The sequence below is a fragment of the Sorex araneus genome, chromosome X (assembly GCF_027595985.1).
Source record: "Sorex araneus isolate mSorAra2 chromosome X, mSorAra2.pri, whole genome shotgun sequence".
Classification (NCBI taxonomy): domain Eukaryota; kingdom Metazoa; phylum Chordata; class Mammalia; order Eulipotyphla; family Soricidae; genus Sorex; species Sorex araneus.
This window is the reverse complement of record NC_073313.1, coordinates 149568219-149581220: the sequence shown is the minus strand read 5'-3', so window position 1 is coordinate 149581220 and position 13002 is coordinate 149568219.

Sequence of the window (13002 nt, the reverse complement as noted above, 5' to 3'; positions counted from 1 at the left end):
AAGGCAGATTTGAGATATGTACCTACTTTAATTTTTACATATTGTTTTCCAGTTCACTTGCTTCTATAAGGATAATGCTTCCAAATACATTCTAAATATGATCTATGCAGGATATCTTCTACATATGGTTAATATGGGAACACAGACTTTGAGCATATAGAGTAAGCATAGGACATCATTATATTTTTTAGAGGATTAGCTAATTATTCTTGTCAATTTAAAAAAAACTTAATATTGCTTTATTGTGGAATGTAATTGGCAACATACTATATAACACAGTAATAAAGTACTATTGATACTTTAGAGAATTATAGGATACTGTTGTAACAAAAACATAAAGAAAGGTCAAAAAGAGAATGACCTCATATGTGTGGCTTAAGATAAACAAGGAAGCAACAAAGGAAATATAATGGGATAATTTATCCACAAAATAGAGTTGGTTGGGTAGGTGTTTTAGAGGGAGGGGCATAGGGTTTCTTGGGGAAAGAGATGGATACATGGCAATGGTTATGGTGTTGGAATTATGTGCATTAAAATACATTTTAGCAGTATTGTAAACCACAGAATCTTAAGCATTTAAAATTTGTTTTTATAAAAGAATTTAACATATAAATACAGACAAGGTATGTTAAAATTATGTCATATTATAGAAATCTGTGGGGTCCCATCCTGTCCCGCAGGGAGGACCCCTCGTGGGGCTAAGGAGGGGACGTAACCGAATGAACAGACGCAGAGCCAGAAGGAGGAGGAGAGAGAGAGAGAGTTTATTCACAGCAGTTACAATACTTATACCTCTTGGTGGGAGGGGGCGGTATGCATGCTTGGACCCCCATAGGAACAATAGTAAAATGCAGATCAGGCATGGGCGGGCGTTGGGCAGATCAGGCATGGGCGTTGGCTAGTGAGAGGAATGGCCAACTGATAAGATCAGTAAGGTCAGCAGTGGTGACCTTGTTACAGAAATCCCAAGTAAGCCTCCACTTGACTAGGATAAGAGCCGGGCTTGTAAAATGGCTCCCTACATCTCCCCCTGTTTTGTTTTAAATTAAATGTGGTCAGGGGAGGCATTGTCCGGTATCCCTTATGACACAAACACGAAAGCATGAAAGTACACATCTCAAGGGGGGTGATGAGGGCGACACATGTGCTCGGCCACATGGCACAAGCAGCACATGGGCTCAGGCAGCATATGCGCGCACTTCCTTTGTTCAAGGTGTCTTTTATAGGGTCTCTTCAACCTGCCCCCACGTGGGGGCTTCTTCTCGGGTAAAAGTCCGTTGCTAAGGAGGTTACCAGGGAGGTTGGGAGTTGGTGATGGTCTTCTTTAGAAGGTCTTATCAGGTCTGTTTTCTGTATCCACAGGGTGGGTCAGTCTCAGGATTCTCCTTCCCAGAGACTTTATTAATCTGAGTTTCATTGCCAAGGGCCTTTCCCTATCTACCTGCCTACATCATATTCCCCCCTAGAGATTTCACCACCTTGATCTTTAAGGGGAAAATGGTCGGTGATCCATCTTCTGAAGCTGCTTCATGCTGACAGAGGGGCGCAGACCCTGCCTGCACAAGGGGTGAAACCTCAAGCTACCTGAATTTTAGTGGACCCCAGGCAATGAACTGGTTGGGTTCCTGAAGTTATCTGAAAGAAAAGATCAGATCAATTAGACTGAGGGATGGCACTTTGAAATGATTAGACTCTGGAGATGTGGAAGGTCCTTTCTGACCTAGTAAGGACAAAATAGTTTGCTGTCTTAGGAAACATAAGAGTTAAAGCAACAGAACCCAAAGCAACATAATGCCATACCCATTTCTGTCATAAAAACAATGGAAAAGAATAACTGCTTCACCCATTGGTTGATAGAAAATGACTTCCTATGTCCAGATTTTTCTAGTGGCCTAGAAGCACCACACCACTTCTCAGGTTGGAAAAGCTACCTATCCACTGAAGCTGTCATTTGGAAGCAGTAGATATTTATACCTTGAATATGAGCATTTGATCATTTACATGATGTCAAAGCTGCCAATCCTCTCCTTGGTAAATTCCTTGATGCTGAACAAGTGTTAGGAAAGGAAGCCCAGAATTTCCACTAGGTTCATTAATGAAATAGAAAAGACAGTACTGAGTTCCTAACCATGAAAGATGGCTTTCACTAGTGTTGGAAGCTTAGTGTAACCCTTTATCTATCAATTTTCTTTTGAAAACCTTGTTCCAATGCCTATGCTCCTCTTTTGCGGAGTATCTTAGATGAGTATTCTCTGGATTAATCCCATGATGAAACGAGAATTAAGAGCTGTTAAAAAATTCTAGTTCTCCAAAAGGGAATTCCCTGCCATAGTGGCAGGGTGGGGTGGGGGGAGATGGGACTGGGGAGGGGGGAGGGATGTTGGGTTTACTGGTGGTGGAGAATGGGCACTGGTGAAGGGATGGGTTATCGAACTTTGTATGGGGGAAACATGAGCACAAAGATGCATGGATCTGTAACTGTACCCTTACGATGACTCTCTAATTAAAAATAAACTAATAAAAAAATAAAAAAAAATTCTAGTTCTCTCCAAATGACTGTGTTCACAGAACTAAAGGTGAATACTTAGAATCAGTTGAGATGTCCACTTTTGGCACTGTAGCCTATTGACAGGTTGGGGGAAAGCAATTAATTCTGCACTTTGAGCTGAGGTTCCCCCTACTAAAGCTCTGGCTTCCAATATCCTGGTCAGACTAGTGACAGCATGTTCAACATTGAGTCCCAAAGACTAGGCTGCTTACTTTACAGTCAGCAAAACACATTGTACCTGAATTACCCAAAAGGGATACCTTTTAGATCAAGATTAGAATACATTTACTAGATTACTCTGTAGAATTTGAATCTGATTCTTTAAAAAGCAAGTTACAGAAACATGGTTTTCTCTCCACCTTCATTTTAAAATTTGCCTGATGGCTTAACAAATCTGACTTGTTCTTTTGCATAAACACAGCAAGATTGGAGAACTCTCCATTTTGGGGTACCCCATTATTTACTGAGAAGTCCTGGGGGTTGGGCTAAAGACAGGAGGCACACCAATAACGGCATTAATCTTATGTGGCACGTCAGAGTTACCCAGGCCTGGCCATAAATGTCCCACGATGAACTGGATGGTCTCGAGCTTTCAGGTTGAACTGGAGGTGGCCTTTTCCGTAGATGCATCCTGGCAGAAAGGAGTCCATCCCTTCCCTTTTTCAGGGCTGGGAGAGATCCTGGTTTCCAGGGTTTTTCTTGATGCTGAGTAGGCCCAGATTGTGCCAGTCACACAGATTCCCAGATTCCTCATTTCCATAGCAGTGATGATTTCCATTCTTTCCTTAAGCCAACTGGCCTCTAGGGTCTCCCTGAGGTTTGTAGGGTACTTGAAACAGTACCTGTTAAATACCTGCTCCTGTCATTTAGACCAATCCCTTGACTCTTTCCCTGAAAGAGGGCTTTGGGGTCCCATAATTGATTTTCCTGTCTGCATGAGGGGTAGACCCTATTACAGAGAGGAAAGACTTTTGTCTGGATTTATGCAAACCAACATAGTGCCACGAAGCATCAAAAACATACCAAAGGTACAAAGAAGAGAAAAACAGTTCACTTTACTCACAGTGAGATGCAACACACCCATTTGTTGTAGTTCCTAGCCAAAGAATCTAAAATCTGTAGAGAAAGTGTACAATTTAACATCATATTTAACCCATTCAATCCCATGTTGAAAACGTTGACTTCCCATTAATAAGAGCACTGTACTGGGAGTCCAGTGTACAGTTAAACATGTCTAATTCATTTAATCCCATTTGAAAAAAACATTGATTTCCCGCAACTTTTGAAGAATTCAATTATCTAAGAGCACTCTAACAGGAGTCCAGACAATCCATCCAATATCTTTTCCATAGATCCCACCAAAAAACATACTAGAACAATTCTGCATGTGATTTAAAGAGTTTCTTAAAACAGTGATCAGTTTCTTTCCTTCAAACACAACCTCAAACCTTCTACACTTTCCTTTATATTCATTCTGTCCTGTAACTTTCCTTCAACCCATTTCAAAATCAACTTCACTTTAACAGGATTACTTTCCTTTTTCCAACTGATGATATCTGCATCCATTATCTTTCTGACTTAAGACATACATCTATATTCCTTATAGTCGTCCCACAATTTTAAACTCTTATTTTACTAAACCCAGTACAACATGATTTCCCAAATATGGACACTAATTATCAATCATCTCATTTAACACAACAAAACTACTCTGCCATACCATTTCAAAAGCATTGTCAGTTCTATAGATATTCAAAAAGGTTTAGAAAGTTCTTACAACATATATTCACTTGGCAAAAGTTCACTTCACATTAGAAATTAACCAGGAGACATCTTAGAATTCTGATTTTTAGGAAAACACAAATATAAAGATTAAAACACTCATAGATTACCATAAAACATTAAGGATCTCACACTTGCGTACAAAGTTCTCTGATGGTCCGAGCTAGGTATGATACCTGGTGACAAAACTTTGCAATGAATAAAGTTATCAGAATAACAACATGCATTTTCATTTACTGGACAGACTGACTTAACAATAGTCAGTAAAAGTTCCCACATCTCAAACTTTAACCAAGGCCCAATACTATGGCTTTAGACTATCAGGCTGACACCTGAGATTAATCTATTATAATTCTTTGCTAAGTATCAATAGAAATTTTAGTTACCGAGTCTCAGATCAAATAAAACACTTGTAGAATAAATTTTGCAACCAATTTTATAACTCTAGAATAACATATTTTAACTAAACCATTACTCTTCGAACCTGCTTTTAACCACAACTATTTCAGCTCACATTCTAATAATCCAATATAGATGCATATGTACATTTACACAACAGCATAAGACCTTTAAACCATCAATTTTTATGAAACATGAGTAAATCTTCTTTGGCTTAAGTTCAATAGTTCTCGTACCTTAGTTTGTTCAAATCACAAGCTTTCTAACTTTATCAATTCCACAATACAAATATGCTTTCAAACACAGAAAAAGCCCTTTGGGTATTAATATATATATGTATATATATATATTTTAACCAAACTTTGATAATAGCATAGAAAGAAAAGCATTTGGACTGTCAAATGTTTATGGAAACACAAGTAAACTTTGTTTATTTTGAGGGTTTCTGTACCTCTGTTGCTTGAAAAACAGCTAAATTCCTCATTAAAATGGGCTGAGGCTTATAAGATAAAGCCTTGCACTCCCTGAATTCTTATTTCACTTTTAGTTTTCTGGCTCTAGCTCTGTAGCTTTTTCTAGATAGTACAGCTACTGGAATTCAAAAGAATTTCAACTGTTAATAACTATTAATGTTCTTCCAATAAGAAATTTAGACTAAAAATTTCAATTTCGTTGTAGGCGCCACATTCTAATTAGAAATCTTTGTTTAAACCTGGTCTAACAGGTTCCAAAATCACATAGATCCTTTAAATTGCTGAACTGTATAACTCTGATCTCTTGAGATCAGAGTAAAAGCAAATGATAAATAAATGGGACTACATTAAACTAAGAAGTTTCTATACCTCAAATGAAACAATGACCAGATTACAAAGATAGCCCACATACTGGGAGAAATTAATTGCCCACCACTCATCCAACAAAAGGTTAATATCGAAGATATATAAAGCCCTGGTAGAACTCTACAAGAAAAAAATTCCAACTCCACAAAAATAGAGAGGAGGTGAATAGGAGCTTCCTCAATGAAGCAATACAGATGGCCCAAAAGGATATGAAAAAAACTAGATTCCTAATCATCAGGGAAATACAAATCAAAACAAAAATGAGATATCACTTCATACCAGAGAGATTAGCATTCAGTATATTTTTTATATTTGAATTTTTTTAATTTTTAAATTTTATTTATTTTTGTAACCTGGCAAGCTACCTGTGCGTATTGGATATTCCAAAAATAGTAATAAGTCTCTCAATGAAAGACGTTACTGATGCCCACTTGAACAAATCGATGAGCAACGGGATGACAGTGATAGTGACAGTGACATTTAGTTTTTAATTTTTTTAAATTTATTTTTAGAGCATTACAAAGCCATTCTGATTGAATTTCAGTCACACAGTATTCCAACACCCATCCCTTCACCAGTGTACATTTCCCAGCACCAGTATCCCCAAGCTCTCTCCTATCACCCCTTACCCCCTACCCCTTGTCTGCCTCTTTGGCAGGCACTTTTCTTCACTCTCTTCCTCTATCTGTGTCTTTGTCTGTCTTTCTCTGCTTTTGGACATTGTGGTTTGCAATATTGATATAGAAAGGTTATCCAGAATATCCTTACCTAATTTTAACCCTTGGATCTTGTCCAGAGTGGACTTGAACTCAATCTAAAGAACAACAACAATAACCAATATTGGCAAGGATATGGGGAGAAAGGGACCCTCATTCACTGGTGGTGGGAATGTTAGCCAGTCCAATATTCTTGAAAGACAATATGGAAATTCCTAAAAAAAATGAGGAATTCAATTTAAGTATGAGTCAGCAATTCCACTCCTGGAAATACACCCCAAAGGCCCAAAAGCACAATGCAGAAATGACAGTTACACTCTAACCTTTATTGCAGCACTGTATACAATAGCCAAAATATAGAAACAGCACAAATGCCCACAAACAGATGATTGGATAAAGAAATCATTGTACATAATGGAATATTACTAAGTCTTAAAAAGATAAAGTCATGCAATCTGCTGCAATATGGGTGGATTTGGAGAGTAGCATGCTGAGTGAAATGTCTCAGGGGAAAGGAACAGATTACGAATGATTTCTCTCATATGTGAGATATAAAGAAACTTCATAGGGGGTTACCAAATGCCCACTGGAAATAAGAATGAAGAACAGGGGAATTGGTTTTCAGTACGAAGCTATTCACTGAGGCGAGGGTGAGGGTATGTTAGGAAAGGAACACTAGGAAAATGTTGGAGGGGAAATGTGTCTGCCAGCAAGGCTGGCTAGAGGAAGGAGGGAAACGGGGCATTTCTGGAAAGTGGTGGACATCGGTGAAGGGATTATTGTTGGAACAATGTACACTGGAAATTCAGTCATAAATACATTTGTAACTTTGTAATTCGTAGTGATTTAATTAAAAAGTTAAAAGTGACGTTGACTAGAAATAACTAAGAAAGCATGTCTTTACAATGCAGTGCCATAATTTATTTTATTTTCAAATGTCTGTGGTGTCAATCAGCTGTGACATGATGTAGTTTGTCTAATTACTACTTTGTCCCTTACATGAAAGTATTATTTAAAAATAAAATCTAGGTATCAAATAGGGAAGAGGTCTGGTGGGAGTATTATAATACGTTAGTGTTATTTCCCTACAGTGATTATTTATATCCTGCATATGAAAGAGATAATTCTTGTGTCTGCCCCCCTCTCTTTCTGACTAACTTTACTCAGCATGTTACTCTCCAGATCCATCCACAAAACAATGCAATTTCACGATTTCATTTTTTTCTTATAGCCAAGTTGTATTCTATTTTGTATATGTACCATATTTTCTTTATCCAGTCATCTGATGTTGGGCACTTGGACTGTTTCCACATTTCTGGCTATTATCAATAGTGCTATAATGAAAATAGGACTCCTTTTCTAAAGTGAGGTTTTGGGTCCTTGGGGGTGGATACCCAGAAGTTGAATTGCTTGCTCAATTTCTAGCTTTATTTTTTGAGAGGTGTCCATATTGTTTTCCAAAAAATGTTGGACCCATTTACATTCCCACCGTCAGTGAATGAGGGTCCCTTTCCCCCACAACATAGACAACACCGGTTGATTTTATTCTTTGCGGTGTGCCTCTCTATTGGTCTGAGATGATATCTCACTGTTGTTTCACTTTTAATTCCCCTGATGATTAGTATTACTGAGCATTTTTAATAGAGAATTTTGGACATATTTGTGTCTTTGAGCAAATTTCTATTTATGTTATCCCTATTATTAATGTATTTTTGGTAGAGTTCTACTAGTGCATTATATATCTTGGATATCATCCTTTATCCAATGGGAAGTGGGCAAATATCCCCTGTCAGTCTGTGAGGTGTCTTTTTATTCTGAGCATCATTTTGTTTGAGGTGCAGAAGCTCCTTAGTTTGATATATTTCCATTTGATTATTTTTGTTTTCAGTTTGTTTGGCCAGTAGTTGTTTCAAATCATTAACGATATCTCTGACTTCAATGTCATAAATTGTTCTACCTATGTTATCATCAATATAATTTTTGGGTCCAGATCTGATATCAATTTCCTTCATCCATTTTAATTTGAATTTTGTGCCTGGTATTAAAAATACAATTAAGTCCAGACATTTCTCTGGACTTAATTACTAGATACTAAAATACAGAAATCCAAAACTATGCTGCTGCTAGTGCGGCCTCCTGACTTCATATCTCTTCATTCTCAGCAATGGAAAACAAATTACCAAATGCTTTCTTTTCAGCAGATCGACTTTAGGGGGGAGAAACTCCAAATCAATAATAGTGATTTTTTTTGTTTAAATATTGAATGTAATCAAAATAAAATGAAAGTAAAGTGAAATTTACCAGTTACACATGTGGGGTGGGGGGCTGGGGAGGTGGGGGGAAGGGGGGAGGTATATCGTGATTCTTGGTGGTGGAATATGTGCACTGGTGAAAGGATGGGTGTTTGAGCATTGTATAACTGAGACTTTAACTTGAACGCTTTGTAACTTTCCACATGGTGAATTAATAAAAGAATTAAAAAAATACATTTGAGTTTATTTTTGCATATAACTGGCCAGTTATCCCAGCACCATTTGTTGAAGAGGATTTCCTCATTTCACTTCATTTATTCTTTTATTACACGATGATTGTCCATATAGTTGGGAATATGTTTCAGTTCTATTTCTTTTTTTTTTTTGCTTTTTGGGTCACACCCAGCGATGCTCAGGGGTTACTCCTGGCTTTGCACTCAGGAGTTACTCCTGGCGGTGCTTGGGGGACCATATGGGATGCCGGGGATCGAACCCGGGTTGGCCGCTTGCAAGGCAAACGCCCTACCCGCTGTGCTATCGCTTCGGCCCCTCAGTTCTATTTCATTGGTCTGAGAGTCTATTCTTATTCCAGAAGCACAGTTTTGATCATTACAACTTTATAGAATAGTTTGAATTTGGGGTGAGAGAAGACATCCCACCTTCTTTTTTCCCTAGGATGACTTTGGATGTTCAGGAGGTGGTGTTGTTCCATACAAATTTTAAAAATGTTTGATCTAAGTCATTAAAAATGTAATATACCAAGATCAAGGGGATTTCATCCCAAGGATGCAAGGATCCTAGTATATGCAAATAAATCAGTGTAACACACACTATATATATATATAATGTATGGTAAAATCATATTATCATATCAACAAGTACAGAGAAAGTAGTTGACAAAATCCAACACCCATTTATGGGGAAAAAATAAGTAATATGGTGGTGGAAGGAACTTTCTTTGACATAATAAAAATCATTTATCACAGCAAACATCATAAAAAATGGTGGAAAACTGAGAGCCTTTCCTGTCTAATCACGGAGGAAACTCTCACCACTACAATTCCATTTGGTATTGAAAATCCTTGCCATAACAATTAGGCAAGAATTAAATATATTAAGCACAATCAGATCAGAAAAGAGGAAGTTAAACTCACTATGCAGATGATGTAATACTATGCTTAGAAAAATCTCAAAGACTCCACCAAAAAAAGTCCTAGAAACAATAGACTTTTACAGCAATGTGACAGGCTACACAATAAACACACAGAAATCCATGGTTTTCCTATATGTATAAAGTACAGTAGAAGAGAGAGAAAAATAATACCACTTACAGATGTGCCACACAAAAGTCAAGCTACTGGGAATCAACTTAACCAAAGAGATGAAAGACATTATGAAAAGAAATGAAAAGAGTACATAGAAAATACAAATATATCCTCTGTTCATGAATTGGAAGGATTAATATTGTCAAAGTGACATTACACAAAGTACTATCAAATCCAATGCAGTTACTATAAATATTTAAATTATTAAAATTATTATGCTGATATGGATAGGAATTGCTAATTAAAAATAAAATGTCATATTTTATAATTCATATAAGTACATATATTCCATTAATAGTAACTCAGATTTTCTAGTTAGTTTATATCTTCAAATTTTACTTGTTATTTTACTTATTTTTAAACTTTTCATTTAAGATATTTTTATTTGCAAGTAATAGAAAAATTAAGATTCAAATTGCTCTAAGTATGAAGAAATCTGTCGTTTATTACATGGAGCTAAAAGCATGATTCCAGGAATAGTTTGATAAGCGGCTTAAATGAAATAAATAAAAGATTCAGAGTATTCCTGTTCTATCTTCTTTTTTTGCAATTTTTATATATTTTATTTTTGTAAAGTAGTTCACAATAACACCAATCCCACCACCAAGGACCTTCCCACCACAATTAGAGGGAAGTGCTTGAAGGTTGTTGTATTTCATTCTGGAGCCATTTAAGCCAATATATAAGTGAATAAGAGCAAGTATGTTAAAACCAAACAGATGTGTGCTACTTTTGGTATGTATGTGAGCTAGAGTATGAGAGGTCGCATGGCCGCATTCAGGAAATTCTGCATTACTCTCTTCCAGGATCTTTAGTTTATATTGTCTGGATCTTGGCTGTTGATAAGATTACATGGCGCCGGAGGCAGTTTGTGGGTGTGACTACCAAGCTACTGGAAAACTGGGTCGCTGTGGGGAGGAGGCCCAGTCCCGATAGGAATAGGCTTAGAGATCTCAATCATGGGTTCCCACATACCTGAGTTTTTCTGCCGGTTCCCTCTTGGGTGAGGCTCGTCCAAGCGTGCCTTGAGCATGGCAGCACTTGGGTTCTGGAGGTTTTCAGCTGCTGGGGGGCTGCTTTGGGTGGGGAGGGAAATTCAACCCACCCCCCTTCCAAGGTGACCTGGTGAAGACACCCTGGCACTGGGTCAGGGAATTCTGTGGCACTCTCTTCCAGGAGCTTTATTTTATAGTCTCTGGATCTTGGCCGTTGCCCATTCTATCTTCAACAGTCTTGTTTATGCTGCTTTTGTTGTCAGGATGATTGTAGATATGCTTACAGTCATATACAGACACGACATAATCCTACAGAAGAAAAGGAAGCATCAATTCCTGTTCTTTTCTCAAAAGTAAATCATTTTTTTCTGAAGTCCCTCTCAGAGTTATATCATGTCTCTTTGGCCAGTTTAAGTGCTACTGAATCTTTTTAACAGAGAAAATAGTATTTTATTAGTTTTTTTTATAATGCTGATAATTACAGGGTTTCATGCACACAATATTTCAAGCTCATACCCTCCATTAGAATGAGTGCTTCCCTCCACTATTGTTTCATGGTTCCCACACCCCCGACCCACTGCCCCTTGAAAACTCCCTATCCTAGTGAGTTCATTTCTGTAGACAGATTTTCAAGTTATTTTGTCTTTAACCATCTGTTATTTCCTTACTATGTCATTTTATATACCACATATGAAATATCATTCTGTATTTGTCACTTTCCTTCTGGCTAACTTTCTCAGCATATCACCCTCCAGCTCCAACCATAGCATTTTGTCTAGTCATCTGTTTTTGGACACCTTGATTGTTTGAAGATTTTGGCTATAAATAGTACTGCAACGAGGAAAATATAGGCATACTACTTTTTGACACCCAATCTAGAGACATCTTCAATCATTCCATTGGAAAAGCATTTCACTGGAATAATTTCCAGTGATTACAAATGGATCAAAAGATAAGCAATTGGGCCTTATTAGATTAAGAAGGCTCTTCACTATAAAACAAGCAATGACCAGAGTAAAAAGACATCCCACAAACTGGGAAAAATTATTTTCCCATACTCATCTGACAAAAAATTAATGTCAAATATATACAAAGAACCTGTAAAAATTAACAATAAAAAAACCTAACCAATCCCATTAAAATGGAGAAGGGGAAAATAAAACAACCTCCCCCCAAAACCCAACAAAATAAAAGAAATAAAAGGGAGTAGAGAACAGAAACTTCCCCCAAGACATACAGATAGTTAATAAGTATATGAAACTATGCACTAAATTACTTAATATGAAGGAAATTCAAATCAAAACCAAAATAAGATATCACCTCCCACTAATGAGACTGTCACACATAAAAAGAGTAAAAGCAAGCACTGTTGGTTGGGATGTGGGAAAAAAATAAACCTTCATTCATAGCTGTTTGGAATGCTGACTGGTTAAACATTTTGGGAAAAAGTATTGGCACTCCTCAAAAAATGAAAACCCCATTGAGCTTATTTTGTTTGACCTCAGATGTGACGCAGCAATTCCACTTCTAGGCATCTATCCCAAAGGGCCCAAAATTTTACTCAGAAAATATATGTGCGCACAGAGGAAATGGTGCTTCTATTGTTAGCTTGTAATAACCTTATTTTTGCATTTTTTAAATTAGTGAATCACTGTGAGGTACAGTTACAAACTTATGAATTTTCATGTTTGCATTTCATTTCCATCCCTCCACCAGTGCCCATTCTCTTCCACCAATGTTCCCAGTATCCCTCCCACCACCCCCACCCCAACCCTCACCACCCCACCCTGCCTCTGCGGCAGGGCATTCCCTTTTGTTCTCTCTCCTGTTGGATATTGTAGTTTGCAATAGAGGTATTGAGTGGCCATCATGATTGGTCTATAGTCTACTTTCGGCACGCAGCTTTCAACCCGAGTGGGTCCTCCCAACATTTTCTACTAGGTGTTCCCTTCTCTATCTCGGGTGCCTTTTCCCTCAGCATGTGAGGCCAGTTTCGAAGCTGTGGGGCAGACCTCCTGGTTCTTATCTCTACTACTCTTGGGTGTTAGTGTCCCATTCTGCTACTTTATATTCCAAAGATGAGTGAAATCTTTCTATGTCTATCTATTTCTTTCTGACTCATTTCATTCAATATGATACTTTCCAT